This window comes from Salmo salar, chromosome 17 (assembly GCF_965601325.2).
Source record: "Salmo salar chromosome 17, fSalSal1, whole genome shotgun sequence".
NCBI lineage: Eukaryota > Metazoa > Chordata > Actinopteri > Salmoniformes > Salmonidae > Salmo > Salmo salar.
The window spans coordinates 47030368-47053717 of record NC_138307.1 but is presented as its reverse complement, the minus strand read 5'-3'; the positions used below and the strand labels follow the sequence as shown (position 1 = coordinate 47053717).

At 43.3% G+C, this 23350-nt stretch overlaps 1 protein-coding gene across 3 annotated transcripts in view; it reads left to right on the top strand.

The window, feature by feature from the left end:
* The window catches only part of tbc1d22a (TBC1 domain family, member 22a), a 217091-nt gene that overhangs the window by 188075 nt on the left and 5666 nt on the right, over positions 1-23350 (top strand). The gene's annotated exons all lie outside the window — the stretch shown is intronic.

Here is a 23350-nt window from a genome sequence, read left to right as displayed (position 1 = left end):
TCCTCTCCCTCCTAGTCCCTTATTACCCTTCCTCTCCCTCGTTTTCCCTCCCTCTCTTCCTTCTTCCCTCTCTGTGCAGATTGAATTGAAACTGGTGTGTGGTTGAATATGCAGCGGTTCAGTGGTGTATGTCACGAGGGGCTGTGTGTGTGTGTGTGTGTGTGTGTGTGTGTGTGTGTGTGTGTGTGTGAGCGAGCGTGTGTGTGAGCGAGCGTGTGTGTGAGCGAGCGTGTGCGCGTGTGACCATGCGCCTGTGTGTGTGTCGCAGTTGATTTATAGTGTTTACAGTGACCACTGATTTAGTATTATCCCTGCTGCACCACACACACACAGCTTGGCATGCAGACTGCCACCGACGCGCCAGAGGCACTAACACTCGCATCCATCTATCCTCTTTTCGTCCTCCCCTGGGAGAGAGAGGGGGCTCTCTTTTTCTCTATCTTTATTTCATCACTCCTTCTCCCTCCTTTAGACCTCCAGTGTTCCTCTCCCTTCTTTCTTTGTCCTTTTTCTCTCCCTTTTGCGCTCTCTCCCTCTTTCTCCCTCCATCCATCTCACTCTCTTTTGCTGAACAGTGCATTTGGAAAGTATTCAGACCCCTTGACCTTTTCCACATTTTGTTACTTTACAGCCTTATTCTGAAATGGATTTCCTCATCAATCTACACACAATACCCCACAATGACGAAGCAAAAAAAAATGTTTTCAATTTTTCTCATTTATAAAAACTGATATCACATTTACCTAAGTATTCAGACCCTTTACTCAGTACTTTGTTGAAGCACCTTTGGCAGCGATTACAGCATCGAGTCTTCTTGGGTATGACACTACAAGCTTGGAACACCTGTATTTGGGGAGATTCACCCATTCTTCTCGGCAGATACTCTCAAGTTCTGTCAGGTTGGATGGGGAGCGTTGCTGCACACAGGTCTCTCCAGAGATGTTCGATGAGGTTCAAATTCGGGCTCTGGCTGGGCCACTCAAGGACATTCACAGACTAGTCCAGAAGCCCTGTGTTGTCTTGGCTGTTCATCAGACCAGAGAATCTTGTTTCTCAAATTCTGAGACTATTTAGGTTCCTTTTGGAAAACTCCAAGCGGGTTGTCATGTGCCTTTTTCTGAGGAGTGGCTTCCGTCTGGTCACTCTACCATAAAGGCTTGATTGTTGGAGTGCTGCAGATATGGTCGTCCTTTTCGAAGGTTCTCCCATTTCCACAGAGGAACTCTAGAGCTCTGTCAGAGTGACCATCGAGTTCTTGGTCACCTCCCTGACCAAGGCCCTTCTCCCCCGACTGCTCAGTTTGGCCGGGCGGCCAGCTCTAGGAAGAGTTTTGGTGGTTCCAAACTTCTTCCATTTAACAATGATGGACACCACTGTGGTTCTTGGTGACCTTCAATGCTGCAGAAATGTTTTGGTACCCTTCCTCAGATCTGTGCCTCAACACTATCCTGTCTCGAATCTCTAAGACAGTTCCTTCGACCTCATGGCTTGGTTTTTGCTCTGACATGAAATGTCAACTATGGGAACTTTGCCTTTCCGAATCATGTCCAATCAATTGAATTTACCATTGAATTTGTAATACGTTTGCCAAGATTTATGAAAACCTGTTTTCGCTTTGTCATTATGGGGTATTGTGTGTAGATTGCTGAGGATTTTTGTTTAGTTAATCCATTTTAGAATAAGCCTGTAACGTAACAAAATATGGGAAAAGTCAAGGGGTCTGAATACTTTCCGAAGGCACTATATGTTCCACCGTCACCACTGATTTACACGGCTACCTTACACCCGCTGTGAAACCTCATAGCATTTATACCTTTTTGACTATAGTGCTGAGGGCTTTGTTCACGTTTCTTCTTACTTAATTGCCTACAGTATGGTTCTACTTGAAATTGGATGGAGGTTTGGCATTTCCCTCTGGGGATAAGTGTGATGATACCCTGCAGAGAGAGAGAGAAGGGCATAGAAGAGCGAAGTGTGATTATGAGAACTGAAATGAGTGTTCAATCTAAAGGTGTGGATTGGGCTATACAATGAGTCACCATGGCGACCGTGTCACAAAATGAGACTTGGGTTAATGCCGCTGTCTGTGCGCGCGAGACTGTGCGCGAGGGTGTGAGTCTGTGTGTGTGCGAGTCTGTTTCTGTGTGTGGCTGACATTCTCCCTGTCAGTGTTCTGCGCCTCCTGCTCTGACTGTGCTTTGACCATCTGCAGCCCTAGCTAGCCAGTCCCCTCCTCTGTACTGACCACTGATGTCCTGACGGCCAGGCCTATTCTTGGCAGAAGGGCTGGTAATAAGTTTGACCTAATTAGGCAGCAGAGGACCAGAACTTGACAGTAGACTAGAGCCAGTCTCAGGTCCATTATGTATCAGCCAGGCAGGGGAGGACCAGTGACCAGAGCTGGACAGGAGTCACAAGACGGACAGACGCAGACCTTGCCTACTTCCATCATCCCAGGCCAAGGCCTGCTGTTCAGGCCAACCTGCCTCAAGCAAACCCACCCCAGTAATAGGGCTTTGGTCCCCAGAAAAACTAACCTACCTCTGGGCTTCTTCCCTTCAAACTTACATCCAAGACTGGGTCTTTGGCTCCCAGCTAGCTAACCCACCCTAGTCTTTGGCTTTGCCCCTATTAAGTGGCTTTGACTTTGACCTTAGCCTCCATCAAACCGACCTCTGACTCTAGTTGATATCCCCAGTAAATCCACCCCACAGTAGGGCTGGTCCCCACCAGCAGCCCACCCACCCTGACTCCAGCCCAACTCCAGGCCTTGGCACCATCTCCACAGATTGGCCAGGCCTCAGAGCCTGCTCCATTACTCCCACAAACAGTCTGTCTCTCTCAGCAGTGACCTTTCGTCTGGGTCTTTTGATTACCATGCAGTGACAGTTCAGAGCACACTAACTCACATTGTTCTGCTCTCCTCTCACACTGTACTGTACTCTTCTGGTAGCTCCAGGCTACTCTTGCTCGCACTCGCTGACTGCGTCTCAAATGGTTCTCTTTCCCTTATATAGTGGACTACTTTTGACTAGAGCCCTATGGGCCCTCGTCAAAAGTAGTGCACTATAAATGGAATAGGGTGCCTTTTGAGACACACACTCTGCCTCTCTCCTCACTCGACTACAGCAAGACTCAGTACTTATGGAGTGAACACTAGGCCCCTCTGGTAGGGTTAAGCTAGTAAATGACATGACTGATTATTTAAATAAAAACAGGCTTCAGTAATCTATAATTCACTGCTTCCTTGTTGTGGGGTTGGATCGGGGGGGTCGTTCCAATGCAATTCAACTCAATGCAGAATAGAAAATGTAATTGACTCAGAGTCTAAAGGGTTATTGCATCCCTTCTGCACCTCCAGTAAACTGAATGACCCATAGAGGAGTGCAGTGCATAGTGATGCCATGGCTCTGTTAGGCTGTTAGCTTGGCATTAGCCTGGGGGGATAATGACAGCTTCCTGTGGTTCACAGACCTTGTTCTGGTCAGCCTCTCTAATCACTGAGTCTCTGAGTATATTCGTATAGCTCCCAAGAGCACTGCTTGTGACAGAGTGCATCGGATTTGTTTGTGTGGGTGTGTGCACATGCATGTGCAGACACAGTTAAAGAGTTTTGTGTGTGTGTGTGTGTGTGTGTGTGTGTGTGTGTGTGTGTGTGTGTGTGTGTGTGTGTGTGGAGAGTTGAAGAGTTCACCGTGTGCGGGTGTGAGCGCACGCATGTCTGCGTGTGTTTATGAGCACTTGTCTGTGTGACTCGTCTCTCCACTGTGCCTACCGTCTGCTCTCCTCTTTTTCCCCTCTCCCCTCTTGGCCCCCTTGCAGTGAGCCACCACAGGCCACAGACAGCCAAATGTCAGAGCCCGCTGGCATGTACTGAGGCCAATATGCAGCAAATGAGTCCTCATTATCTATTTGTTTATCACATAATGGGAAGCCTTTTCTCAGGCTAATGAAACGGACACAAAGGCTGCAGCCCAAAATGGCATCCTATTCCCTTTACTGCTTTTCAACAGGACTCTGGTCAAAGGTTGTGCGCAATATAGGGAATAGGGTGCCATTTGGGATTCATCCAAAGGTTCCTTTTCCTCCCAGTCTCTGATTAGCGATTACATTTCCCCTGGCCTCTGGTTTCACAGAAAAGGGTGATCACACAGGTCTACAAATCAGGGCAGAATCTAGGCCCACCATCTTGTATTGCATCCTGGACCTTACCTTAAAGCTAGAACCCTTATATGGTGAAACTGCCACGTTCCATTTGGGACAGCAGAATATACTGCAAATATTGTTGACCATGCTGCTGGACGCTCCTCTCCTCCGTTGAATCAATGAAACAAAAATGATAACATAGGGGTGAAAATATCTTTGTTGCAGGATATAACCTGTGCTTTATACGGCTTATATACAGGCATTACTTAAACAGCAGTTCCTATGCTCATACAGGTTCCTTAGAGCGTAATTTGCCAGTCTAAAGTCAGCAGTCTACAAGCAGTCTAGCGGTAGCTGCTGTCTATTACCTGTCCTATTCAGTTGTCTTTGTCCTGCCATACACGAGAGGCTGGCTCACCTGACACCTCCCACACACCTTTCCTCCCAGCTTAGCCCTGTGCAGAACAGAGGCCTCACACACTGCCTCTGTCACCCTCTCTATCTCAGTGTGTCTGTCTCTCTGTCCAGGCTTCCTCTCTGGGGAAAGACACCAAAATTAAATCTAGAATCGGCTTCCTATTTCACAACAAAGCCTCCTTCACTCATGCTGCCAAACATACCCTCGTAAAACTGACCATCCTACCGATCCTCGACTTCTGCGATGTCATTTATAAAATAGCCTCCAACACTCTACTCAACAAATTGGATGCAGTCTATCACAGTGCCATCCGTTTTGTCACCAATGCCCAATATACTACCCACCACTGCAACCTGTACTCTCTCGTTGGCTGGCCCTCGCTTCATACTCGTCACCAAACCCAATGGCTACAGGTTATCTACAAGTCTCTGCTAGGTAAAGTCCCGCCTTATCTCAGCTCACTGGTCACCATAGCAGCACCCACTCGTAGCACGCACATCTCACTGGTCACCCCCAAAGCCAATTCCTTCTTTGGCTGCCTTTCCTTTCAGTTCTCTGCTGCCAATGACTGCAACGAACTGCAAAAATCACTGAAGCTGGAGACTCATATCTCCCTCACTAGCTTTAAGCACCAGCTGTCAGAGCAGCTCACAGATCACTGCACTTGTACATAGGCCATCTGTAAACAGCCCATCCAACTACCTCATCCCCATACTGTATTTATTTATCTTGCTCCTTTGCACCCCAGTATCTCTACTTACACGTTCATCTTCTGCACATCTACCATTCCAGTGTTTAATTGCTATATTGTAATTACTTCACCACCATGGCCTATTTAATGCCTTAACTCCCTTATCTTACCTCATTTGCACTCACTGTATATAGACATTTTGTTGTCTTTTTTTCTACTGTATTATTGACTATGTTTTGTTTATTCCATGTGTAACTCTGTTGTATGTGTCGAACTGCTATGCTTTATCTTGGCCAGGTCGCAGTTGCAAATGAGAACTTGTTCTCAACTAGCCTACCTGGTTAAATAAACGTGAAATAAAACATTTAAAAATCTGTGATCTTTGTGACCAATACCCCTGAGTCTGAAAGCAGTAGAACACGTTTAACTATTGTTAGATGGATGGGGTGAGGGAGAAAGAAAATAGAAACAGGTAGAACACGTTTAACTATTGATAGATGGATGGGGTGAGGGAGAAAGAAAATAGAAACGGGTAGAACACGTTTAACTATTGATAGATGGATGGGGTGAGGGAGAAAGAAAATAGAAACAGGTAGAACACGTTTAACTATTGATAGATGGATGGGGTGAGGGAGAAAGAAAATAGAAACAGGTAGAACACGTTTAACTATTGATAGATGGATGGGGTGAGGGAGAAAGAAAATAGAAACAGGTAGAACACGTTTAACTATTGATAGATGGATGGGGTGAGGGAGAAAGAAAATAGAAACAGGTAGAACACGTTTAACTATTGATAGATGGATGGGGTGAGGGAGAAAGAAAATAGAAACGGGTAGAACACGTTTAACTATTGATAGATGGATGGGGTGAGGGAGAAAGAAAATAGAAACAGGTAGAACACGTTTAACTATTGATAGATGGATGGGGTGAGGGAGAAAGAAAATAGAAACAGGTAGAACACGTTTAACTATTGATAGATGGATGGGGTGAGGGAGAAAGAAAATAGAAACAGGTAGAACACGTTTAACTATTGATAGATGGATGGGGTGAGGGAGAAAGAAAATAGAAACAGGTAGAACACGTTTAACTATTGATAGATGGATGGGGTGAGGGAGAAAGAAAATAGAAACGGGTAGAACACGTTTAACTATTGATAGATGGATGGGGTGAGGGAGAAAGAAAATAGAAACGGGTAGAACACGTTTAACTATTGATAGATGGATGGGGTGAGGGAGAAAGAAAATAGAAACAGGTAGAACACGTTTAACTATTGATAGATGGATGGGGTGAGGGAGAAAGAAAATAGAAACGGGTAGAACACGTTTAACTATTGATAGATGGATGGGGTGAGGGAGAAAGAAAATAGAAACAGGTAGAACACGTTTAACTATTGATAGATGGATGGGGTGAGGGAGAAAGAAAATAGAAACAGGTAGAACACGTTTAACTATTGATAGATGGATGGGGTGAGGGAGAAAGAAAATAGAAACAGGTAGAACACGTTTAACTATTGATAGATGGATGGGGTGAGGGAGAAAGAAAATAGAAACAGGTAGAACACGTTTAACTATTGATAGATGGATGGGGTGAGGGAGAAAGAAAATAGAAACAGGTAGAACACGTTTAACTATTGATAGATGGATGGGGTGAGGGAGAAAGAAAATAGAAACAGGTAGAACACGTTTAACTATTGATAGATGGATGGGGTGAGGGAGAAAGAAAATAGAAACAGGTGGAATCAATCTTCCACTGTGTCGTTGTAACAGTTTTGATTTAAATCGAGTTTAGCCTCCAATGGTAAGGGCTTGGAGTTGAGACGCTGTCGTGCAGGGGTTGTTGCATGGTTCTCCCAGGGTTCTGTAATCTGTATCTGTTCACAGTTCTACACCACAGCCCAGGAGCGCTTACCCTGACACACATTTAGTCACGAGCAGTGGCACGTACACGCACACGCACAAGATGGTCCCTGCAGCTCCCGCAGCCAATCAAGCGTGTGAAGCAGAAAAGTTGAAGTTATGTGCTCTCATAATGGACAACATACATGAGTGCAGGCCTTAATTAAAAAGAGAGGATGTATGGCCATGTGATAACCTGCATGTTAACTCACACTTACAATATCACATTATATAATACACACCTCTCACGCGGTATCATTAATTCCCCTTAATATTAGACTGCAGTTGCTGTTCAAATTTTCTTCTGCCATACACCACTTGGTTTATAATATTTAACTTTTTGACAATACAAAAACAATGGACAATTTAACATTTACAAATTTCAACAAACATTAATGACCTCACACTTGCTCAGTCCCACATGTTCCCACTGTAACCTTGCCCATCTTGCCCCATCTCACAATAACACTTTCTCATCCCCTGGACATCTCTAGTGCTTGCAATAATTTATGCCGTATAGCTTCAAACTGCACTATTCTGCCTCTGTAGCCCACATTTTTTCAGTATTTAATGTGTTTGAGACATCCAGTGTCTTAACGATAGAGGGTCATTTAATTTCCAGTTTTTTAGCAAATGTTTTTCAAAATGATTGATGAAAAAGTACAGTCAGTCCAATCCATTGGGTATTTCACCGCTCCCTCATATGCCATGTCTTAAAATATGCAGATAGACGGATTTACTGTAAATGTATATTGTAAAACTTCTGACGGCCAACTCTCTAACTCCGCCCGTAACCTTTGGACTTCATAGCACTCCCAGAAAGCATGAATCATTGAGTCACTGTTAGTTTTAGACATGACTCTGCCGTTGTGCTGTAAAATTTGTGATTTTTGTCTCTTGTATAAACATTTCTGTACATTAGTTTATAAATCAAATCAAATGTATTTATATAGCCCTTCGTACATCAGCTGATATCTCAAAGTGCTGTACAGAAACCCAGCCTAAAACCCCAAACAGCAAGCAATGCATGTGAAAGAAGCACGGTGGCTAGGAAAAACTCCCTAGGAAAAACTCCCTAGAAAAGCCAAAAACCTAGGAAGAAACCTAGAGAGGAACCAGGCTATGAGGGGTGGCCAGTCCTCTTCTGGCTGTGCCGGGTGGATATTATAACAGAACATGGTCAAGATGTTAAAATGTTCATAATAATCATAGTAGTTGTCGAGGGTGCAACAAGCACGTCCGGTGAACAGGTCAGGGTTCCATAGCCGCAGGCAGAACAGTTGAAACTGGAGCAGCAGCACGGCCAGGTGGACTGGGGACAGCAAGGAGTCATCATACCAGGTAGTCCTGAGGCATGGTCCTAGGGCTCAGGTCCTCCGAGAGAAAGAAAGAAAGAGAGAATTAGAGAGAGCATATTTAAATTCACACAGGACACCAGATAAGACAAGAGAAATACTCCAGATGTAACAGACTGAGACAGGAGGGATCAGAAGACACTGTGGCCCCATCCGATGATACCCCCGGACAGGGCCAAACAGGCAGGATATAACCCCACCCACTTTGCCAAAGCACAGCCCCCACACCACTAGAGGGATGTCTCCAACCACCAACTTACCATCCTAAGACAAGGCCGAGTATAGCCCACAAAGGCTGGATTAAGCGTACATTTTGTTTATGTTCCAACACTCCATCTTGTGCCAATATCAGTTATTTTTAGGTCTTGGTTCCAATATATATATATTTTTTTCCAAATAGATTCAGTTGGTTAGGCTTTCTGCAATGTTATGTTCATCGTACCTGTCGTATGAGTATCCTTTTCTTACTCAAATAGAATTCCCTCATTTGCTTTGATGTCCAAAAGATTTCAGATCAAGATTTCATGAAATGAAACTTTTAAGTTGCATGTATTTGAAAATGTATACTTTGGTCAGTCCAAAATGGCAATAATTGTATTTCCTATTGCCAAGTAATTTATGGTTTATATGCCTTTAGTTTTCCAGGCGGGCCAATTCATCGGTGAATTCTGAAAAGCTTTTCAAGTATTGTTCCATAGGGGTGTATTTTTAGGGATTGATATTGGTTCTTGTAGAATCCGTTTCATTTTCTTCCATATTGTTATAGTTTTCTTAACTATGAAGTTGTTAATGTTCTGAGCTCCATCCTTTGAAAAAAAACGTGAAAAGATTTTGGGGATGATCATGTGCGTCTTCAGTATGTACCCGTTGTTCCTCTTTAGTGCATTTAACTATATGTTGCAAGTAAAAGCCTTGGGTGGTGAGTTGATACAATTCTACATCTGGAAGGTTAAAACCACCCTCAGAATTATGAACATGTAATACTTTACCATTTATTCTATGAGTTTTATTTGCCGATATAAAATCTGTTATGTCAGAGTATACTTTTTTAAATAATGTTTTCGTGGGGTAATTGGTATTGCCAAAAATAAATATAAAAACTTTGGGAACCATGCCATTCTAAAGAGGTTTATATTACATTTAAGATTTATGGGAAGATTGTCCCATGATTGTCCCATTTAATTAGATCTGCTTTCATGTTGTTGAGTAATGGGATAAAGTAATCTTTACATATTTGTTGTTTGTCACTTTCTGCAAGCAGTTCAATTGCCAATGCAAACAGGAGGGGGGAGAGGGCATCCCTGTCTCGTGCCCCTTTTCTAAAGAAATATCATCACATAATGTGTTATTTGTTTATTTTTTCTTTGGGATATTTGTATTACATTTTTATGAAATCTATTATTTCATCTGGAAAGTTGAAGGCTACCAAAGTTTTGACTAGAAAAGGCATTTCAAGATGGTCGGAAGCCTTTTTGGCGACAACAGCCATTTAATAGTAAAATCTACATCTTGTTTTTTATCTTCTTGTATTTGTTTGTAAGTGTCTTTTAATAAACCTTGTTTGATTAATATGTAACAAGTCTGGTAAGATTTTGTCATTCTGTTGATTATGAGTTATTATTATTTTATTGTCACAACTTATGTGTCCGTATTCTGCAGACTGAAATATAACTGAAGTAACGGTACAATACATGTACAGTTGAAGTCAGAAGTTTGCATACACTTAGGTTGGAGTCATTAAAACTCAGTTTTCAACCACTCCACAAATGTCTTGTTAACAAACTATAGTTTTGGCAAGTCGCTTAGGACATCTACTTTGTGCATGACACAAGTAATTTTTCCAACAATTGTTTACAGACACGTTATTTCACTTATAATTCACTGTATCACAATGCCAGTGGGTCAGAAGTTTACATACACTAAGTTGACTGTGCCATTAAACAGCTTGGAAAATTCCAGAAAATTATGTAATGGCTTTAGAAGCTTCTGATAGGCTAATTGACATGATTTGAGTCAATTGGAGGTGTACCTGTGGATGTATTTCAAGGCCTACCTTCAAACTCAGTGCCTCTTTGCTTGACATCATAGGAAAATCAAAAGAAATCAACCAAGACCGCAGACCTCCACAAGTCTGGTTCATCCTTGGGAGCAATTTCCAAATGCCTGAAGGTACCGCGTTCATCTGTACAAACAATAGTACGCAAGTATAAACACCATAGGACCACGCAGCCGTCATACCGCTCAGGAAGGAGATGCGTTCTGTCTCCTAGAGATTAATGTACTTTGGCGCGAAAAGTGCAAATCAATCCCAGAACAACAGCCAAGGACCTTGTGAAGATGCTGGAGGAAACAGGTACAAAAGTATCTATATCCACAGTTAAATGAGTCCTATTCTTCCGCTCAGCAAGGAAGAAGCCACTGCTTCAAAACTGCCATAAAAAAGCTAGACTACGGTTTGCAGATGGGGACAAAGATCGTACTTTTTGGAGAAATGTCCTCTGGTCTGATGAAACAAAAGTAAAACTGTTTGGCCATACTGATCATCGTTATGTTTGGAGGAAAAAGGGGGATGCTTGCAAGCTGAAGAACACCATCCCAACCATGAAGCACGAGGGTGGCAGCTTCATGTTGTGGGGGTGCTTTGCTGCAGGAGGGACCGGTGTGGAAGGAAAATTGAGGAAGAAAATTATGTGGATATATTGAAGCAACATCTCAAGACATCAGTCAGGAAGTTAAAGCTTGGTCGTAAATGGGTCTTCCAAATGGACAATGACCCCAAGCATACTTCCAAAGCATTGGCAAAAGGGCTTAAGGACAACAAAGTCAAGGTATTGGAGTGGCCATCACAAAGCCCTGACCTCAATCCTGTAGAAAATGTGTGGGCAGAACTGAAAAAGCATTTGTGAGCAAGGAGGTCTACAATCCTGACTCAGTTGCACCAGCTCTGTCAGGAGGAATGGGCTGAAATTCACCCTACTTATTGTGGGAAGCTTGTGGAAGGCTACCCAAAACATTTGACCCAAGTTAAACAATTTAAAGGCAATGCTACCAAATACTAATTGAGTGTATGTAAACTTCTGACCCACTGGCAATGTGATGAAAGAAATAAAAGCTGAAATAAATCATTCTCTCTACTATTATTCTGACATTTCACATTCTTAAAATAAAGTGGTGATCCTAACTGACCTAAGACAATGAATTTTTATTAGGATTAAATGTCAGGAATTGTGAAACTGAGTTTAGATGTATTTGGCTAAGGTGTATGTAAACTTCCGACTTCAACTGTAACTCGGAAGCACTGAATTGAGTGACGTGTGTTGTCATTTCAGTAAATAGGAACACTATTTTGTCCCATAATGTAAAATACATTTCTATGGGAAAGCAGTCCATACCTGGTGCTTTTTTCCGCCCTAATGTTTTATGAGTCTAATATTTATTTTGGGGGTGACTCTTTTTTTTTGTCTGTTGAAGTGTTGTTGAGTCTAAGAAGGCTGTTTTTTAATTCAGATTTATATAGATTTTCATTGAAGCTTTTAAAATTGTTATTAATAGTGTTTCTAATTAAAGGATTTGTTTCTACTTAAAAACCATCTTTTAAAATTATAACTGGTTTGGCGTGGATTCGTTTTGTCAGGGCTGTGTTTACCAGATTTATTTTCCATTAAATAGTATGCTTTAATTGAGTTTAACCTGTAGTAGTTGGCTCTCTTCAAAAGTAAAAGATTATTTTCCTGCTTAAGTTCAGAAATGATATTTTCTTCTTTACCTTGTAAAGATTTTCTATGGGCTTTTTCTAAGATCGTGATCTTTTTCCAATTACACTTTTTCAGAGTATGAGATTATCATTCCCTAATGTATGCCTTAAAAGCATCTCAAATGGCTGGTGAGGCTCTACTTGGGAGAGTGAGTCCACCGACAGACTGAAGTGAGGTGAGTGGAGGCATCACACATACTTCAGGGAAGTGTCTGATGCCCTCCCAGTCGCCTAATAGGCAGTGTAATGAAACAGTGAGAAAATAATACTTTTGTAAGTAAACAAATGAGAAGAGAAAGGGAAGGGAAGAGAAAGAGCTCATGCTTGTTTGATTGGTTAAGCAGGTAAATGACTAACTGGAAACTAGCAGGCAGAACGTTCTCTGAAAATGTTCTCTCTACTGATCCACCTCAGGTGGTTGGGAACCGCTGCGACTGTAACTAGCATCTCTGTCTGCCTCAATAGCTTACTTGGCACCAACACCAACTCTCTCTCACACACACCAACTCTACCTCTCTCTCTCCCAACCCCCCTCCCTCTCCCCCCCTCTCTCTCTCCCCTCTCTCACACATGCACAAACTCTTCCTTTACCTCTCTCTCTCTCACACACACACACACACACAACACACACACACACACACACAGTGTTGTTCAGGGCTCTGGAAGAATTGCAGAGTGCCTGCGGTGCTGTTTTCTGAAGGCTGAAGCACTCACTGCCATTCTACATTACCACCATACCCCTAGATACTCCAAAAACATTGACTAAGACTTTGGCTCTAACTGGCTCACAGTAGCGCTATGCTAGAACTCTTGAGCTGTTCAACCCTCTGGCCTGTAGCTGTATCAAGGGATACAGTGCACAATCATGTTTTGCTAAGAATTAAGAGGATTCATAAAGATGATGTCAAGGCTATCATATCAAATTATACTCAATGGTGCCTTTCCATTTGGACCAGTCAGCTAGTGACAAAAGGTCAAGGGGACTGAAGAGTGGAGAGCTTGTGTTTCTTTCCTAGAATTCATCAAATTTAAATGAGGACCAAATGTTTCATGTAGCATGAATAGCAATGGCTTCGATACAGCCACCGTGCCTTTTCTCTGTGATTTCATTACTATCTGGTATTGAATAAATGCTGGGAATGTCATTTGGAAAGTTAATTTCAGCCTGACTGGGATGTACACACAAAGCTATTAGTTTGGTGTAAATCGAAGATCACAATGTCATTGTGTGTTTCTCCTTGAGAGACAGTTGTGGGCGCATACACACATACAGACACACACACACTCCTAGCCGAGAGAGAGAAAGGAGTTACACAGATGGCTTTAGCGCAATTAAATGTCTGTCAGACGGAAGTGGAACTCTTTAAATGTCAGCTGCTTTTCTGCTGATTAAATGTCCACGTTGAATGCATTTGCTTTGACTCAGAGCGATTATAAGGGGGCGGAAAAGTGTGTACTGTGTGTATAACTCTATACTATAGAAATATCAGTGCTACTTCAATGTCTGTAGGTCTATACTTTTGAGTGTATACAGTGCCTTCAGAAAGTATTAAATAGAGATTTTGTGTCACTGGCCTACATAAAATACCTCCATGTCAGTGAAATTGTGTTTTTAGAAATGTTTACAAATGAATGAAAAGCTCAATGTCTTGAGTCAATCAGTGTTCAACCCCTTTGTTATGGCAAACCTCAATAAGTTCAGGATTTATTATTTATGTCCTGAATACAAAAGTGTTATGTTTGGCGCAAATCCAGCCGAACACGTCGCTGAGTACCACTTCATATTTTCAAACATGGTGGTGGCTGCTTCATGTTATGGGTATGCTTGTCATCGGCAAGGCATGACATTTTGTTGTTGTTGCTAAAAAATAAATGTGATAGAGCTAAGCACAGGCAAAATCCTAGAGGAAAACCTGGTTCAGTCTGCTTTCCAACAGACACTGGGAGACAAATTCACCTTTCAGCGGGACAATATCCTAAAACATAAGGCCAAATTTACACTGGAGTTGCTTACCAGGACGACATTCAACGGTCCGGAGTGGCCTAGTTACAGTTTTGACTTAAATTGGCCTGAACATCTATGGCAAGACTTGAAAATGGCTGTCTCGCAATGATCAACAACCAACTTGACAGAGCTTGAAGAATTAAAATAATAATGTGCAAGTATTGTACAATCCAGGTGTGCAACCTCTTAGAGACTTACCCAGAAAGACACACAACTGTAATTGCTGCCGAAGGGGATTCTAACATGTATTGACTAAGGTTTGAGAATGATTATGTAAATTAGATATTTCTATATTTCAAAAAGTACCCAATTGTCATACTTGAGTAAAAGTAAAGATACCTTAATAGAAAATGACTCAATTAAAAGTGAGTCCCCCAGTAAAATACTACTTGAGTAAAAGTAAATGTAATTGCTAAAATATACTTACGTATTGAAAGTGAAAGTTATTTCAAATTCCCTGTATTAAGCAAACCAGATGGCACCATTTTCTAGTTTTTTTTATTTATGGATAACCAGGGGCACACTCCAACACAGACATAATTTACAAACAAAGCATTTGGGTTTGGTGAGTCCGCCAGATCAGAGGCATTAGGGATGACCAGGGATGTTCTCTTGATACATGCGTGAATTGGACTATTTTCCTGTCATGCTAGCCATTCAAAATGTAACAAGTACTTTTGAGTGTCAGGGAAAATGTATGGAGTAAAAGTACAGAATTGCCTTTTGGAATATAATGAAGTAAAAGTTAACAAAAATATAAATTGTAAAGTACAGATATTGCCAAAAACTACTTAAGTAGTACTTTAAAGTGTTTTTAATTAAGTACTTTATGCCACTGTACATTTGAAAACATTTCTAAAAACATGTTATTACTTTGTCATTATGGGGTATTACATTTACATTTTAGTCATTTAGCAGACGCTCTTATCCAGAGCGACTTACAGTAGTGAATGCATACATTTAATTAATTTATTTATTTATTTATTTATTTATTTTTTCCTGTGCTGGCCCCCCGTGGGAATCGAACCCACAACCCTGGCGTTGCAAACACCATGCTCTACCAACTGAGCTACAGGGAAGATGTGTGTAGATGAGTGAGAAAATCTAATCACTTTTGACAAGACAAAATTTGTACAAAGTAAAGCGGTATGCCTACTTTCTGAAGGCACTGTTTACTCTGTTTGGATGGTGTAGACATGTCAATGCAATATTAATCTCTGTAAATCCTATTGAGTGTACATTCCCTGGATGGTATAGAAATGCCAATGCTACTTTCATTTCTGTATATCATTTTGAGTGTTCTCTGAGACCATGGTATCGAAATCCCAGAGGTATTTCAATATGTATATCCTTTTGAGTATATACTCTGTCCGGATAGTTTAGAAAAGCCAGTGCTACTTCAGTCTCTGTATCCTATTGTCAAGCATTGTGAGATATGCTTGTGATGGCAGCAACATATGAGGCAGTCACACTCCCAACTCCCAATCTGTTCTATCACAACTACCAGGAAAGACATGTATCTTAATCAGACAGAAGTTTACACCTTCTCATCTTTCAGTGTAGAGGTCTTAATAGACTCACGGCCATAACTCACAACAGCTAGTAGCTAAATGACAGGCATCCGACGCGCTCCACACATTCATTTCTACTACCAAAAGAAATGGAAATTATGCTACTTTTTTTGGTGTATTTGTACACATACAAAAGCCTACATTCAATCAATGGCAAAGAATTACAAACAAATAAAACCTCACCATCCCCCCCATTTCCAAATTACATCTCGTATTAAAGTCCGGCAAGTGCCAATCGAGTTATTAGCCTAGTATGTGTACAAATTCACACAAAAAAAGGATCATATTTTCCATTTCTTTTGGGAGTAGAGATTGATGTGGGGAGCGCGTCGGATGCTTGTCATTTAGCTACTAGCTGTTGTGAGTTATGGCCGTGAGTCTATTAAGACCTCTACACTGAAAGATGAGAAGGTGTAAACTTCTGTCTGATTAATACAATGCCCTCGCCGTTCATCAGAAAAACTTGTAATTTTGTCCAAACTTGGGCTGTGAGTGGAGACTCATTTAAACTGCATGTAGCTTGATGAATTACCACGCGAGAGTGATTTGGTGTAGTTGTAGTGCGTGCGTGCGTGCGTGCGTGCACACACACACACACACACACACACACACACACACACACACATACACGGAGGGAGAGAGAGAGATAGAGAGATGTAGAGAAAAGGAGCGAGAGATGAGAGGAAGGGAGCGAGCTAGAGGCAGGGCCTCCCCTGTAAATTGGTTTTAATACACTCTGTTAATGGACTTTCTCACATGGGCTGTATGAATCCACTCAACAGAGGCATTTACTGAAAGAAGTAAGGGAGGGGGGAAAAAGAAAAGAAAAAACAAGATAATACTGTGAATGTAATTGTATACACACTCTCCCTGCATCGCTCTCTCTCTCTCTCCCCCCCTGCATCGCTCTCTCTCTCTCTCCCCCTGCATCGCTCTCTCTCTCTCTCCCCCTGCATCGCTCTCTCTCTCTCCCCCTGCATCGCTCTCTCTCTCTCCCCCCCTGCATCGCTCTCTCTCTCCCCCCCTGCATCGCTCTCTCTCTCTCCCCCCCTGCATCGCTCTCTCTCTCTCTCTCTCTCTCCCCCCTGCATCGCTCTCTCTCTCCCCCTGCATCGCTCTCTCTCTCTCTCCCCCTGCATCGCTCTCTCTCTCTCTCTCCCCCTGCATTGCTCTCTCTCTCTCTCTCCCCCTGCATCGCTCTCTCTCTCTCTCTCCCCCTGCATCGCTCTCTCTCTCTCTCTCCCCCTGCATCGCTCTCTCTCTCTCTCTCCCCCTGCATCGCTCTCTCTCTCTCTCTCCCCCTGCATCGCTCTCTCTCTCCCCCTGCATCGCTCTCTCTCTCTCCCCCTGCATCGCTCTCTCTCTCCCCCTGCATCGCTCTCTCTCTCCCCCTGCATCGCTCTCTCTCTCTCCCCCCTGCATCGCTCTCTCTCTCCCCCCTGCATCGCTCTCTCTCTCCCCCCTGCATCGCTCTCTCTCTCTCTCTCTCCCCCCCTGCATCGCTCTCTCTCTCTCTACCCCTGCATCGCTCTCTCTCTCTCTCCCCCCCCCTGCATCGCTCTCTCTCTCTCTCTCTCCCCCTGCATCGCTCTCTCTCTCTCTCTCCCCCTGCATCGCTCTCTCTCTCTCTCTCCCCCTGCATCGCTCTCTCTCTCTCTCCCCCTGCATCGCTCTCTCTCTCTCTCCCCCTGCATCGCTCTCTCTCCCCCCTGCATTGCTCTCTCGTTGTCCCTCCCTGCCTGTCTCTCTCTCCTGCTAACTTGTGTGGCCCTTCGTGTATGTTACCCACAATACCCAGGACCCCCTGATGAACAGAGCTGTTGGTAAAGTCGCCCGTAATCAATCACCCGTCTGTGGTGGTTAGTTTTGTGTGTCTGTGCGTTGATGTGTGCAAGTGCAGTACACAGTAGAAGGGTTGAGACTTCTTTGCAGTATGATAGTGACTGCCCCTGCGTTCTCCATCAGTGATATACAGTAGAAGGGTTGAGCCTTCTTTGCATTATGATAGTGACTGCCCCTGCGTTCTCCATCTGTGATCAATAAACACCACACCGGGGCGCCGTGCGACGCTGACGAGGGGCTCAGTCGATATTTTTTTTTTTACTCACAAATCTCCTGAAAGTAGTTATCACTCCTCACAACAGTGGCCTGTGGTGCGGCGCTCTGCCTTGCTGCCAGACTGACATTCGAGACCTGCAGTTTATCGGTGTGTGTGCGTATCTGTGTGTCTGGCTCGGCCCAGACCCACCGCAGTGAGCCAAAAGCACAGCTAAATAATTAAGCTGCTTCTTTCTGTCTCCCGCTTCGCTATGTGCCTGCTGCGATACGGACAGGACTCAGTAACCATAGTCGCCTCCTCAATACAGTGATTTCAAAGAGGATAAATAAATACATGTCATTATTGTCTTAGAGCCAAACAGAAAGCAGTGAGAGCAGCGGACAGGAGCTATTTTAGGAGGTGATTTAATGGAGAGACAGGGTTGTGAATTTATCTCTAATGGGTCTGTGACGTTTACTCTGGGTCTGTGACTTGGCTTTGCGTCTGACTGTGTCTCTGCTTGTGCCTTCATCTCGGTTAAATCTGGGTCTGTGACTGTGTCTCTGCTTGTGCCTTAATCTCGGTTAAATCTGGGTCTGTGACTGTGTCTCTGCTTGTGCCTTAATCTCGGTTAAATCTGGGTCTGTGACTTGGCTTTGTATCTGTGACTGTGTCTCTGCTTGTGCCTTCATCTCGGTTAAATCTGGGTCTGTGACTGTGTCTCTGCTTGTGCCCTTAATCTCGGTTAAATCTGGGTCTGTGACTTACTAGGCTTTGTATCTGTGACTGTGTCTCTGCTTGTGCCTTCATCTCGGTTAAATCTGGGTCTGTGACTTACTAGGCTTTGTATCTGTGACTGTGTCTCTGCTTGTGCCTTCATCTCGGTTAAATCTGGGTCTGTGACTTGGCTTTGCGTCTGTGACTGTGTCTCTGCTTGTGCCTTAATCTCGGTTAAACCAGAGCTAAAATCTTCCATAATGTGTTAATCCATTACTATCCCCAAGGAGCACTGTCACACACACACACACACACACATACGCTAAGCGCACACAGTCCACTCTCTATCCATCTATCCGCTTTGATCTATCGTTAACTCTGTGGGGAGAAAAGACAGCAGAGTCCTCTTGAGAAGTACCAGGCTTTTCGTTTGACTTAGTACAATCTGAGCACCGTCCAGGAATGTCCTATTCAGTGTGAGGAGAGTATTTTGTCGTGTTACAATTGAGTCGATGGGTGTTTGGTTTACCTTTGTGCGGGTGCTTGATTCCATGGAACTGTACTTTGCGTAAGTGGTCGGCTTGAAAGGCCTTATAATTCCTAAAGAGGATGCTTTAACACATGGACCCGTCATTTTCTAAACGTTGTGCATTTCTGCCACTGGCTTTGCTTCTTTAGAGAGGCTGTTAATTGTTCAGATGTTTTTGAGTCTTCTGAGGGGCCTCTCTTGATGCCGTTATCAATGTGACGCAATCCGACAGACACACATTGTACCCCCCTTAATTCTGAAGTGCCTCTACCTGTGTTAGTGAAGTGAGATGTGTGTAATTAAGGTATATTAAGCTCATTAGCGGAATATCAATGATATCCAATGTTAGAATGTTTAAGTCATTAATGAAGGACTCTCACCAGCCAGTCACCCGGGAGGTGGGTTTGACTACTGGCTTATTCTATACATTAGGTAGGACACTGAATACCTATGAGTTGTCCTATAGAATGTCCTCTGGAAGTCCATATACTCCATTATGTACCATTATATGCAGCACTTTACACTGTGCCCAACCTCCATATCCAGCTTTCTCATATTTGCGATTCTAGGATACATAACAATGAAACTAACACTGTGCCTCTGACTAAACTAGTCAACAAACAACATGGCCTTGTCCATTCAAATGCTCCCACATACACTACAAAAGTATGTGGACACCTGCTTGTCGAATATCTCATTCCAAAATCATAGGCATTAATATGGAGTTGTTCACCTCTTTGCTGCAATAACAGCCTCCACTCTTCTGGGAAGGCTTTCCACTAGATGTTGGAACATTACTGCGGGGACTTGCTTCCTTTCAGCCACGAGCATTAGTGAGGTTGGGCACTGATGTTTGGCATTTGGGTCTGGCTCGCAGTCGGCATTGCAATTCATCTAAAAGGTGTTCGATGGGGTTGAGGTCAGGGCTTTGTGCAGGTCACTCAAGTTCTTCAACTCCAATCTCGACAAATAATTTCTGTATGGACCTTGCTTTGTGCACGGGGGCATTGTCATGCTGAAACAGGAAAAAAATCGCCCCCAAACTGTTGCCACAAAGTTGGAAGCACAGAATCGTCTAGAATGTCATTATATGCTGTAGCGTTAAGATTTCCCTTCATTGGAACTAAGGGGCCCGAACCATGAAAAACAGCCCCAGACCATTATTCCTCCTCATCCAAACTTTACAGTTGGCACTATGCATTTGGGCAGGTAGAGTTTTCCTGGCATCCGCCAAACCCAGATTCATCCGTCGGACTGCCAGATGGTGAAACGTGATTCATCACTCCAGAGAACGCATTTCCACTGAGTCCAATGGCGGAGATCTTTACACAACTCCAGCCAACGCTTGGCATTGCGCATGATGGTCTTAGGCTTGTATGCAGCTGCTCGGCCATGGAAACCCATTTCATGAAGCTACCAACGAACAGTTCTTGTGCTGATGTTGCTTCCAGAGGCAGTTTAGAACACGGTAGTGGGTGTTGCAACTGAGGACACGCGCTTTAGCTTTCAGCGGTCCCATTCTGTAAGCTTGTGTGGCCTACCACTTCGCAGCAGGGCGTTGTTGCTCCTAGACGTTTCCGCTTCAGAATGACAGCACTTACAGTTGACCGGGGCAGCTCTAGCAAGGATGAAATTTGACGAACTGACTTGTTGGAAAGGTGCCACATTGAAAGTCACTGAGCTCTACTTTACGGGCCATTCTACTGCCAATTTGTGTCTATGGAGATTGCATGGCTGTTTTCTCGATTTTATACACCCGTCAGCAACGGGTGTGGCTGAAATAGCCGAATCCACTAATTATATACTGATCAAAAATATAAATGAAACATGGAAAGTGTTGGTCCCATGTTTCATGAGCTGAAATAAAAGATCCCAGAAATGTTCCATACAGACAAAAAGCTTATTTCTTTCAAATTATGTGCATAAATTTCTTTACATCCGTGTTAGTGATGCCAAGATAATCTATCCACCTGACAGGTTTTGGCATATCAAGAAGCTGATTAAACAGAACGGTCCTAATACAGGTGCACCTTGTGCTGGAGACAATAAAACACCACTCTAAAATGTGCAATTTTGTCACACAACACAATGCCACAGATGTCTCAAGTTTTCATGGAGCGTGCCGTTGACATGCTGACTGCAGGTATGTCCACCAGAGCTGTTGCCAGATAATTTAATGTTCATTTCTCTACCGTAAGCTGCCTCCAACGTAATTTTTGAGAATTTGGCAGTATGTCCAACCGGCCTCACAATCGCAGACCATGTGTAATCATGCCAGCCCAGGACCTCCACATCAGGCTTCTTCGCCTACAGTATCGTCTGAGACCAGCAACCCGGATAGGTGATGAAACTGTTTGCACAACCCAAAGAATTTCTGCACCAATTGTCAGAAACCGTCTCAGGCTTAAATATTCAAAAGTTGTCTCTACACAACCAAGATGGGGGCCTCTAAAATGTTTCTCAAATATTTAGCCTCGCCAACGGGCCGACCGAGCCCATTGCCACGCCCCTACCACAGACCCTTTTTGAAAAGAAGAAAAAAACACCTGGAACAGAAACACATTAGTTATTTGCAGGAGGGGGGAATTGCAATAAATAATTAATTTCCAATTATTTACCGTCCGTAAGGATGGGGACAAATAGTAATAAAAAAATCGTAGGAACAAGACATTTAGATCCAAACAAACTGTCATCCAGTCTACGAATAATTTGCTTATCGCGTTCTATGGTTGTTTCATTCAATTTTTTTTTACCTTTATTTGACTAGGCTAAAATTCTTATTTTCAATGACGGCCTAGTGGGTTGACGGCCCAGTGGGTTAACTGCCTTGTTCAGGGGCAGAACAACAGATTTTTACCTTGTCAGCTCGGAGATTCGATCTTGCAACCTTCCGGTTACTAGTCCAATGCTCTAACCACTAGGCTACCTGCCGCCCCTTCCATCTCAGTTCAGCTATATGTTTGTACAGTATAGTGTAACCTTGGCCAGTGGCACATGTCAAGTGAGTTGATGGAAGAATGGTAGGAGGGAACACATTTATGCATGCATATTCGGTTCTGCTGGCCTTGACAGCTCAGACACACACACACACACACACACACACACACACACACACGCATGCAAGCACCCACACACACACACACACATCACATGAACTTAACATGGGGAAATCACTTTTTTTCCCTCTGTCTCATTTCAAATAAAATCACGTTTTATTGGTCACAAACAGCTATTTAGCAGATGTTATTGCGAATCTTCAGATACCTCCAAAACTATTGGGACATGTAATTTGTATGCAACCTGCGGTGTGCGTGTGTTGTCAGATATTCACATGAGCGTCAGAATTGATGGCATTAATAATGATATCTGTCTTTTGTTATCAGTTTTTTTTCCCTTCTCTGTGAGTCAGTTTTTAGCACTGGTGGAAGTGTGGAGTTGTGAACATGTGAGACAGACACATAAGCAAGCAGGTACGCACACACTCGTATGCACAGAGACACACATCTTATTTCAAACAACTGTGTGAAGTGGGAAAAGAACTAGCTTAGACGAACCAAAGTAGGCAGCTACACAGTGCAATGGTAGGGAAAGCATTTTGCGCAAGTGTCACTGTCACCCCAGGCCAGGCCTGTCTCTGCTACTGCAGGAAGTGTTAACCAGATTCATTCCCCCCTCATCAGGCCCCAGTCAGAGGGCTTTATTAGGCTGGAGATGGAGGTCCTGCCGTCCCAGCCCCACTAACACACACTAATGCATCAATCTAGTGAGGGGTCTGGCAGGGGCTCTGCTGGAGCTAACTGTAACTCCATAAGGCATTTTTTTTTTTTTACTACTTTGTCTCTCGTCGTTCCATGTCATTTCAGAAAGCCATGACACCCACCACCTCAGATTGATCTGAAATGGTTTCTGTAATTTAGAAACAAATAATATAAGCATTCCTGCAACATAATTATGATTGATTGCACACAAATTGGCCGTTTTAATTTATAGGATTGACATAATATTCAATAATTATAGTACCTAACGTCCGATTTGGACCGCCCCAAAAAAATTTAACAATGAGGATTCCAAAGGGGTCAAAAGACATCCACAGACCCACCACACCCCCCGCCAATCCCACCCCAACAACGTGTATATATTATCAAAAAATAAATACATTTAACTAGGCAAGTCGGTTAAGAACAAATTCTTATTCACAATGACGGCCTAGGAACAGTGGGTTAACTGCCTT